The sequence below is a fragment of the Lepisma saccharinum genome, chromosome 16 (genome assembly GCF_977018435.1).
Source record: "Lepisma saccharinum chromosome 16, izLepSacc3.1, whole genome shotgun sequence".
In the NCBI taxonomy this organism is placed as follows: domain Eukaryota; kingdom Metazoa; phylum Arthropoda; class Insecta; order Zygentoma; family Lepismatidae; genus Lepisma; species Lepisma saccharinum.
Window position 1 is genome coordinate 10,739,983 of NC_139244.1, and position 11,034 is coordinate 10,751,016.

Genomic DNA, 11,034 nt, shown 5'->3' on the forward strand with positions numbered 1-11,034 from the left:
GAGGTGAGAATTCCCCCTCATCCCCCTGCAAATAAGTATGCCCAGTGTCCGAGATTATCGCTTAAACAATGATCATTTTGGTGCACATAACCTGTCATATCGAATGTCATTTTGTATATTAATGCAATACAATTACATAAATAGAAATTACGTTTAAGTTATCTTTCAGTGATCTTTCTGCTTCATCTCGGTGCTTTAAAAACTTCACTTTGTTTCACTTTATAAAAAGTGAAAATATTGTTTTAAATATGATTTATAAAAATAGTATTCAAGAACATTCAACATGTCCACTTGAATCTGGTAACTTGTATACTGAATTTATAGAAATCAAACACATTTTCGAGATAATCACACCTCAAATTCAGGTTTTCTCCAATGTTTCGTTCGGGTCGGTGGAATAACCGAGAAACGGATTAATCGCGAATCAGAATTGAACACCGGAATAAGCGCGAAAGGAACAACCGCGAAAAGGATTTAACGCGAACCAAGATTGAACATTGAAATAAGCGAGAGCGAAACGGACTAAGCGCGAAAGGAATAAAAGCGCGAAAGAATAAGAGCGAAACGGACCAAGCGCGAAAGGAATAAGAGCGCAACGGATTAAGCGCGAAAGGAATAACAGCGCAACGGATTAAGCGCGAAAGGAATAAGAGCGAAACGGACTGAGCGCGAAAGGAATAAGAGTGCAACGGACTGAGCGCGAAAGGAATCACAGCGAAACGCACTGAGCGCGAAAGGAATCACAGCGAAACGCACTAAGCGCGAAAGGAATAAGAGCGCAACGGATTAAGCGCGAAAGGAATAAGAGCGCAACAGACTAAGCGCGAAAGGAATAAGAGCGAAACGGAATAAGAGCGAAAAGGACTAAGCGCGAAAGGAATAAGAGCGCAACGGACTGAGCGCGAAAGGAATAAGAGTGCAACGGACTGAGCGCGAAAGGGATAAGAGCGCAACGGATTAAGCGCGAAAGGAATAAGAGCGAAACGGACTAAGCGCGAAAGGAATAAGAGCGAAAGGAATAAGAGCGCAACGGACCAAGCGCGAAAGGAATAAGAGCGCAACGGATTAAGCGCGAAAGGAATAACAGCGAAACGGACTAAGCGCGAAAGGAATAAGAGTGCAACGGACTGAGCGCGAAAGGGATAAGAGCGCAACGGATTAAGCGCGATATGAATAAGAGCAAAACGGATTAAGCGCGAAAGGAATAAGAGCGCAACGGATTAAACGCGAAAGGAATAAAAGCGAAACGGACCAAGCGCGAAAGGAATAAGAGCGCAACGGACTAAGCGCGAAAAGAATAAGATCGCAACGGACTAAGATCGCAACGGATTAAGCGCGAAAGGAATAAGAGCGAAAAGGACGAAGCGCGAAAGGAATAAGAGTGCAACGGATTAAGCGCGAAAGGTATAAGAGCCCAACGGATTAAGCGCGAAAGGAATAAGAGCCCAACGGATTAAGCGCGAAAGGAATAAGAGCGCAACGGACCAAGCGCGAAAGGAATAAGAGCGCAACGGATTAAGCGCGAAAGGAATAAGAGCGAAATGGACTAAGCGCGAAAGAAATAAGACCGCAACGGACTAAGCGCGAAAGGAATAAGAGCGCAACGGACTAAGCGCGAAAGGAATAAAAGCGCAACGGATTAAGCGCGAAAGGAATAAGAGCGAAACGGACTGAGTGCGAAAGGAATAAGAGCGCAACGGATTAAGCGCGAAAGGAATAAAAGCGAAAAGGACTAAGCGCGAAAGGAATAAGAGCGCAACGGATTAAGCGCGAAAGGAATAAGAGCGAAACGGACTAAGCGCGAAAGGAATAAGAGCGCAACGGACTGAGTGCGAAAGGAATAAGAGCGCAACGGACTAAGCGCGAAAGGAATAAGAGCGCAACGGATTAAGCGCGAAAGGAATAAGAGCGGAACGGACTGAGTGCGAAAGGAATAAGAGCGCAACGGATTAATCGCGAAAGGAATAAAAGCGAAAAGGACTAAGCGCGAAAGGAATAAGAGCGCAACGGATTAAGCGCGAAAGGAATAAGAGCGAAACGGACTAAGCGCGAAAGGAATAAGAGCGCAACGGACTGAGTGCGAAAGGAATAAGAGCGCAACGGACTAAGCGCGAAAGGAATGAGAGCGCAACAGACTAAGCGCGAAAGGAATAAGAGCGGAACGGACTGAGCGCGAAAGGAATAAGAGTGCAACGGACTGAGCGCGAAAGGGATAAGAGCGCAACGGATTAAGCGCGAAAGGAATAAGAGCGAAACGGACTAAGCGCGAAAGGAATAAGAGCGCAACGGACTGAGTGCGAAAGGAATAAGAGCGCAACGGACTAAGCGCGAAAGGAATAAGAGCGCAACAGACTAAGCGCGAAAGGAATAAGAGCGAACGGACTAAGCGCGAAATGAATAAGAGCGAAACGGACTAAGAGCGCAACGGATTAAGCGCGAAAGGAATAAGAGCGCAACAGACTAAGCGCGAAAGGAATAAGAGCGAACGGACTAAGCGCGAAAAGAATAAGAGCGCAACAGACTAAGCGCGAAAGAAATAAGAGCGCAACAGACTAAGCGCGAAAGGAATAAGAGCGAACGGACTAAGCGCGAAATGAATAAGAGCGAAACGGACTAAGAGCGAAACGGACTAAGAGCGCACCGGATTAAGCGCGAAAGGAATAAGAGCGCAACAGACTAAGCGCGAAAGGAATAAGAGCGAACGGACTAAGCGCGAAAGGAATAAGAGCGCAACAGACTAAGCGCGAAAGGAATGAGAGCGGAACGGACTGAGCGCGAAAGGAATAAGAGTGCAACGGACTGAGCGCGAAAGGGATAAGAGCGCAACGGATTAAGCGCGAAAGGAATAAGAGCGAAACGGACTAAGCGCGAAAGGAATAAGAGCGCAACGGACTGAGTGCGAAAGGAATAAGAGCGCAACGGTCTAAGCGCGAAAGGAATAAGAGCGCAACAGACTAAGCGCGAAAGGAATAAGAGCGAACGGACTAAGCGCGAAATGAATAAGAGCGAAAGGAATAAGAGCGCAACGGACTAAGCGCGAAAGGAATAAGAGCGCAACAGACTAAGCGCGAAAGGAATAAGAGCGAACGGACTAAGCGCGAAAAGAATAAGAGCGCAACGGACTAAGAGCGCAACTGATTAAGCGCGAAAGTAATAAGAGCGAAAAGGACTAAGCGCGAAAGGAATAAGAGTGCAACGGATTAAGCGCGAAAAGAATAAGAGCGCAACAGACTAAGCGCGAAAGGAATAAGAGCGCAACAGACTAAGCGCGAAAGGAATAAGAGCGCAACGGATTAAGCGCGAAAGGAATAAGAGCGAAACGGACTAAGCGCGAAAGGAATAAGAGCGCAACGGATTAAGCGCGAAAGGAATAAGAGCGAAACGGACTGAGTGCGAAAGGAATAAGAGCGCAACGGATTAAGCGCGAAAGGAATAAGAGCGAAAAGGACTAAGCGCGAAAGGAATAAGAGTGCAGCGGATTAAGCGCGAAAGGAATAAGAGCGCAACGGACTAAGCGCGAAAGGAATAAGAGCGCAACGGATTAAGCGCGAGAGGAATAAGAGCGAAACGGACTAAGCGCGAAAGGAATAAGAGCGCAACAGACTAAGCGCGAAAGGAATGAGAGCGGAACGGACTGAGCGCGAAAGGAATAAGAGTGCAACGGACTGAGCGCGAAAGGGATAAGAGCGCAACGGATTAAGCGCGAAAGGAATAAGAGCGCAACGGACTGAGTGCGAAAGGAATAAGAGCGCAACAGACTAAGCGCGAAAGGAATAAGAGCGAACGGACTAAGCGCGAAATGAATAAGAGCGAAAGGAATAAGAGCGCAACGGACTAAGCGCGAAAGGAATAAGAGCGCAACAGACTAAGCGCGAAAGGAATAAGAGCGAACGGACTAAGCGCGAAAAGAATAAGAGCGCAACGGACTAAGAGCGCAACGGATTAAGCGCGAAAGTAATAAGAGCGAAAAGGACTAAGCGCGAAAGGAATAAGAGTGCAACGGATTAAGCGCGAAAGGAATAAGAGCGCAACAGACTAAGCGCGAAAGGAATAAGAGCGCAACAGACTAAGCGCGAAAGGAATAAGAGCGCAACGGATTAAGCGCGAAAGGAATAAGAGCGAAACGGACTAAGCGCGAAAGGAATAAGAGCGCAACGGATTAAGCGCGAAAGGAATAAGAGCGCAACGGACTAAGCGCGAAAGGAATAAGAGCCCAACGGATTAAGCGCGAGAGGAATAAGAGCGAAAAGGACTAAGCGCGAAAGGAATAAGAGCGCGACGGATTAAGCGCGAAATGAATAAAAGCGAAACGGACTAAGCGCGAAAGGAATAAGAGCGCAACGGACTGAGTGCGAAAGGAATAAGAGCGCAACAGACTAAACGCGAAAGGAATAAGAGCGCAACGGATTAAGCGCGAAAGGAATAAGAGCGAACGGACTAAGCGCGAAAGGAATAAGAGCGCAACAGACTAAGCGCGAAAGGAATAAGAGCGGAACGGACTGAGCGCGAAAGGAATAAGAGTGCAACGGACTGAACGCGAAAGGGATAAGAGCGCAACGGATTAAGCGCGAAAGGAATAAGAGCGAGACGGACTAAGCGCGAAAGGAATAAGAGCGCAACGGACTGAGTGCGAAAGGAATAAGAGCGAAACGGACTAAGCGCGAAAGGAATAAGAGCGAAACGGACTAAGCGCGAAAGGAATAAGAGCGAACGGACTGAGTGCGAAAGGAATAAGAGCGAACGGACTATGCGCGAAATGAATAAGAGCGCAACAGACTAGTCGCGAAAGGAATAAGAGCGTAACGGACTAAGCGCGAAAGGAATAAGAGCGCAACGGACTAAGCGCGAAAGAATAAGAGCGAAATAGATTAAACGCGAACTGAATATCCGCGAAAATTTCACTTTCGCGCTTAATTCCTTTTGCGGTTGTTCTTGAGACCCTATCGTTTGCGCGATCGGCCCGCTTTGCTGATGTTCCGTTATCAGAATGACGTCGACAGAAGAAATTAAAGAGGCAGAGGCGGCTCCGGAATATTTCCTGTGGCGTAGTCTCATTTAATAATCTCTAAATGCGAAATAAAACTGCATATTTCGGCAGAAAAGGAATTATTTGCGTGTTTGTTGGGGGTGAACTGAGAAATCTCCTTAGGCGTTATAACCGTCTAGAACGGAAGAGAGTTCCATTCTCCTCCTGCGAACCGGAACAATTTTTGTAAGATTTTCATATTTTGCACAAAGGAATCCATCTCAATTTGCATGGATTTCTACTAATTGCGAATTAACATAAGACTTTGGTACATGTAAGAATAATAGGTTTTATATCTTGGAAAATGTATACGTTTACAATTCAATTTTGTCATTGAATTTCATAACGTCATAAATACAATACTAAGTCGAACTAAAATAATCTGCTGTTTGAAAATAATTTCCACGAATCAGAATGCATTTCGCAATAAAAAAAATCTAATGTAATCATTTTCTCCAGATCTTCAAACACCGGTGTCTAAACCAAAGTATACGAGTTTAAATCACAAACTCAATGTCGTTACCTTTTATTAAAACCAGACCATTCGGTGACTTGTCCACACAGTCCTGACAATACCCTAAAATTTTGGGTGAACGTTCAATTTAAGGTCATATTGAAATTAAATATGAACTTACACCCCCATAAGAAAGACTCTGGACATTAAAAATGGTGCGAAAACAATAAACTAATCTTAAATAGCCGAAAACATTATCAAATGAGCATTCCCTGACATTCGCTACGAGACTCGGCGGCAAGCGACCCGGCGTGAGCGCTTGTCTTTCCCGGTGAACGAGGTCCGCGACAGTCGCTAGAGTCGGCTATTGAAATTACAGTTTTCATATTGTGTACTAAGCTTGACTACAGAAGGTGTTAAAAATTATGTCCCTCTGCTGCAACACATTCCTGGCATCTCCGAAGGAAATTGGCATTTACGCGTGCAAGTTCATCTACTGTAATTCTCCCGATTTCTCGTACAATACTCTCTTTTAACTCACGGATGGTGAGCGGATTGTCTTTGTATACTTTATTTTTTAGATTTTCCCATAAATAAAAATCGCAGGCTGACCAATCGGGGGACCTAGAGGGGTTTTGAAACACCCGTTTCTTGTGAGAGGCGGCGGATAGATTTCCGAGGAGACTGCTCTAACCTTTGTCCTATCTCATAGTTTTTTTCCTCAGTAAGTACACGTCGGTTTTTCTTTCCACTTTTATTCAGAACTGACCCTGTTATTCTAAACTTCTTCAAGAGGTATAATATAGTCGTCCTATGTGGAACGGGAACACCAGGAAATTTCTTTGCAAAACGTCTTCGCACTTCTCCACAATTCCTCTTTCCAAAGTAACACTCGACAAGATAAATTCTTTGTTGTAATATAAACTTTTGTGGTGCCATATTAAGCCACAATCTTCAACACACGGACACGACACAACACAACTTCCGAGGGAGGATTATACTGGCTCAGTCTGCAACGTCAACGGAAAGGGAAAGAGAGCGACGGCAGGGAGAGCGAAAGAAACAGACTGTAGCGTGCGATTGTCGCGGACCCGTTCACCGGGAAACACAAGCGCTGACGCCGGGCCGCTTGCCGCCAAGTCTCGTAGCGAATGTCAGTGAATGCTCTTAGAAGCACTATATCAAAATACGAATATTGCATTTAAAAAAAATTAAAACTAGCAGAAAGTAAATATCTAGGAGGTTATGTTCGATTCTAAACTTACATTTCACGCGGACGTTAACTTGATAACGAGGCTTTCAAAGTTCTAGGATTTATAATAATGTGTACATGCAAGGAGTTCAAAAGCATGGGAAGTTTAATGATGCTCTATAATGCTTACGTCAGATCTAAGACCGAGGCATGAATACTCATGTGTGGGCATCCCCAAACCCAGCAGACACACACAAAATACAAACTTAACATCACTTCAGAACAGACGAATCATGCACTAGGTCATTTCCCTTCATAAGATCGTATTCGTAATTAGTCATTTTCCTTCATAAGATCGTATTGGTAATTAATCACTTCGAAGTTCCATTCGCCCTGTCCCCTCAAAACAACCGTTCAGCCTCCTACGCAGTAGCACCAACTCACTCGCAGTATCGCAGAATTGGAACATGCGTGAAGCATTTAACGACATTATAAGTTAAAACAGTGTGAAGTTATTTTCCCCCACTTCAACATTGAAAAGAACAATATAAAACATGTAAAATACAATAGAATATGAGACTGGTATGTTAAATGAGTGTTTCTGTTTTTATTACAATGATTTGTGTTCAGTGGTATGCCCAAGGAGGTTGGTGGGGATCATTACCCCCTCTCTGGCCCAGTATTCTTTAAAAAAAGAACGCCAAAGGCAAGAAAATATGCCAAAATGATGACTGACTATTAAAACAAGTATAGCTACGTAACCCTTCCCTTTCGAAAATCCTTGGCACGCCACTGTTTGTGTTATGTCTTTTATTATTGAAGCATTCAATTTCTTAAATTCTGGATAAACTCCAGCTACAATTGATAGACGAAAAAGTTGTGCTTGTGGAAAGAAAACGCTGAACATTCAACATACAATATAGGGCTAATGACAAGAGTATTTAACACACTACGTACAATATGAAAGATATAGGAACAATGAGTACTCACCTCAGCCAGTTCTGCAATCGTCTTTTCCCTACCTTGCAAATCGCCCTGCATATTTACGCGATGCTGGCTAGCCTGCTGTTAGGTAAAACAGAACAGACTTCCGACACCAGCCACTCCCGATATTACTCAGTGTAGTAACATCAACACATTTCGGTTATCGTTTCACGTGGTGTTCGTCTGAAAAACAAGATGCATGCGAAGAACATTAAGTCTGTACTTACCTGATTCCACTCCCCTGTTGCCTCTTTCGAAGCTTCTTCGCATGTTGGTGTAACAGCTTACCCTGTTTGTCAGCTTCTGTCCCATTCAGTTACCTCAAATCGTCTTCTGGGTGGTGAAGAACTGCGAAGTAGACGCTACCGTTTCCGATAACCTTTCTCAACTCTTCGTACGAGAACCTACAGAATTTGAAAGAAAACATTCAAGGTAGAGGGTCAATGAATTTAGTAATACAGTGTGTTTAATACATGTACATATACAGGGTGCCTCAAAACTAATAGCGCAAACTGACACAGGTGAAAGTACACGATAATAGAAGCAAAAAGTCTCAGCAAAGATGGGTCTGCAAACGAACCGTTTTCGAGATAATCGCGAATGTGTGATTACAAGCCGCCACTGACTTCATTGTTTGTAAACGTCGTCCTAGTTGGCAAAATGCTTTCGAACACCCCCGGTTCATTTCGGAATTGGTCACAAGCATGTACAATTATCTGTACTGATTGTATCCAACCTGTTTGATTACAACGCCACCTCTCGGAAATGTTCTGTTTTGTAAAGAAAGAGCAAACCTCAGAACGCGCAAGGAGTAAAGCACTCGGTGTTTACAAAATGCAATCAGTGACGGCTTGTAACCACACATTCGCACACATTATTAGCATTTTACCAACTAGGACGACGTTTACAAACAATGAAGTCAGTGGCGGCTTGTAATCACATATTCGCGATTATCTCGAAAACGGCTCGTTTGCAGACCCATGTTTACTGAGACATTTTTGCTTCCATCATCGTGTACTTTCACCTGTGTCAGTTTGTGCTATTACTTATGAGACACCCTGTATTGATATGGCTATTTGTTTTAAACAGTTGGATTTTGGTAGAGAACAATTAATTGAAGTTACAGCTGCAGAACATAATAAATATATTGCAAAGTCATGTAGCAATTTAAGCTAACATATTACTGTTATTTTGATGTCATTATGTAAGCATTAAATAAATCGTACAATGAACGTGTTCATCACACTGGCGTACGCAGTGGGGGCTGATGGGGCCCTCCCGATATTTTGAGAAAGCCAAAATTTTCAAACGAAAGTGGTAAAGAAATCGGGAAAACCAAAGAGTAAATGGAACCCCACCTAAAAATTACACCCGATCACAATTCTTTGTCTTTGAACAACCAACCTTTAAGACGAAGGTTAAAAATTGCAATTGTGAAATATTTTATAGCATATCCACCCCACTTTTACAATTCAGCCCACTCCGAAAAAAATCCTGCGTACGCCAGTGGTTCTTCAACAGTAACACTTCAAGTATTTAGAAAATAAGGCTATTAATTTTCGCTATTTAAATCGTAAACAAATATCATGGCCATATTATTGTAGGAAGGTGCAAAGTAGGGGGCCCAGTTGTTAGGAATTGGGAGGATTGAAACTACGGGGGGGCAAAAATCCATCTCGCCTGGGCGAAAATTTCATCTGGAGCCGCTTCGTTAATTCGAAGCGCTTACAGTGGAAATTGTTAAGCGGAGGAATGTTTGCTTGAGCCCAGGGGCACCGACTTGTCGAAATTATTGGGGGGGCTCTGATCACTGAAATAAATTAATGAATGTCTCACTCTCTCCCTTTTTTAAGTTTTGGCCTCAGTGTTCGGAATATCATAAAAGCCCAGGAATTCCTCAAAAATATCAAAATTTTTATTCACAGTTCTAATGCAGAATATTAATTGTCCATGGATAGATATGTCACATGTTTCGTTAACCATAATAGCAAAATATTCCCGACGTTTAATATCTGCTACCACGGAGCGCAAAACAGATCTCCGTAATATATCAATGATCTCGTTCTGAATGTCACGTGAGAGCCATTTGTAGCCCAAAAGTCTCATCCACTACCCTAGTTCATGCACATCGTCTTTTGAAAGCCTTTTTAGTAAAAATTTTAACAATACTCATAATTACATACTTAGTATATAGTAATAAGTCATGTGTTTTGCTGTCTCTGGTCATAGCCCCCCCCCCCCAAAGTTGCTGGTTTAGAAGTCTCAGCCCCCCCAAATTGATGGTCTAGAACATTTCAAATGTGTATTTAAAGTTAAGTTCATGTGGCACAATTCAGAGTAAACTTTACAAGAGAAGCAAAATAATACATTAGATCCTCTTAAGCAAAATTATTATTAGGGGGGCTCTGCCCCACATCGTTAATATTGGGGCGGCTCGAGCCCTCCCAAGCCCCATGGAGTCGGCGCCTATGCTTGAGCCTTGTGGCTGGCTGGGGCGATGCAGCCATGTTTTAGTATGAGGACAGGTGGGGGATGTTTTGAAAATTTGTCCTAGCTGGAATATAACCATTCCCCGACACCACCCCTCCACTTCGTGAGAGATTAGTCATTTCCTTATTTTCCGTAGTTTTTTTAAAACCTCTCCACAGCAAAATTCGAACTTCATTACAGCATGACAATTAACTACTATATTCAAGTACATACTTTTGTCTTCAAAGTTCAAAGACGTACACGTACATTCTCGGGAAGTATAAGACAACGAATACATCACTGAATCACATACACTTAAATAAAGGTTTCAAAAAAAGTCATGGTAAAGTGTGATATCACTATTATAGAGATATGGCCGTGCCTGCAATTATCGATGCTTAATTGAACTGTTCAACAAATGACGAACTAATTCCATTTGTAAGCAAGAATTACAATTGTATGCTATATTATTGATGCATTTTAAGGATACAATTGAGTTACTGACAAACCATTAAAATTCTACATGAAAAGTGCATTGAAATGATACCGAAGCATATGGGCGTCTGGAAGCGGGGGCAAGGAGGGCCATGCTCCCTACTGGAAATGAAAAGTCAACCATGTAATTAAGTTCAGTCACAGTAACATATGTTAATTATTGCAAGATACATGATAACTTCAAACTGAAGCAAGGTTTTTTTGAGGGGACAATATTGTGGGGGGAATGTGCCTCGTTTGCCCCCTCCCGTGGAAAACTACCTTTGTTGGCCCTTCCTGGAAAAATTCCTGCAGATATCCACTGCGAAGCTTAAGACTATGAATGAAAAAGAGGCTTTAAAAGAAAACTGTATTGGGAGCTTGTAATTTTTGCTACTTTCATTCCTTCCTTCTGTGGAAGTATGCTGCGAACAG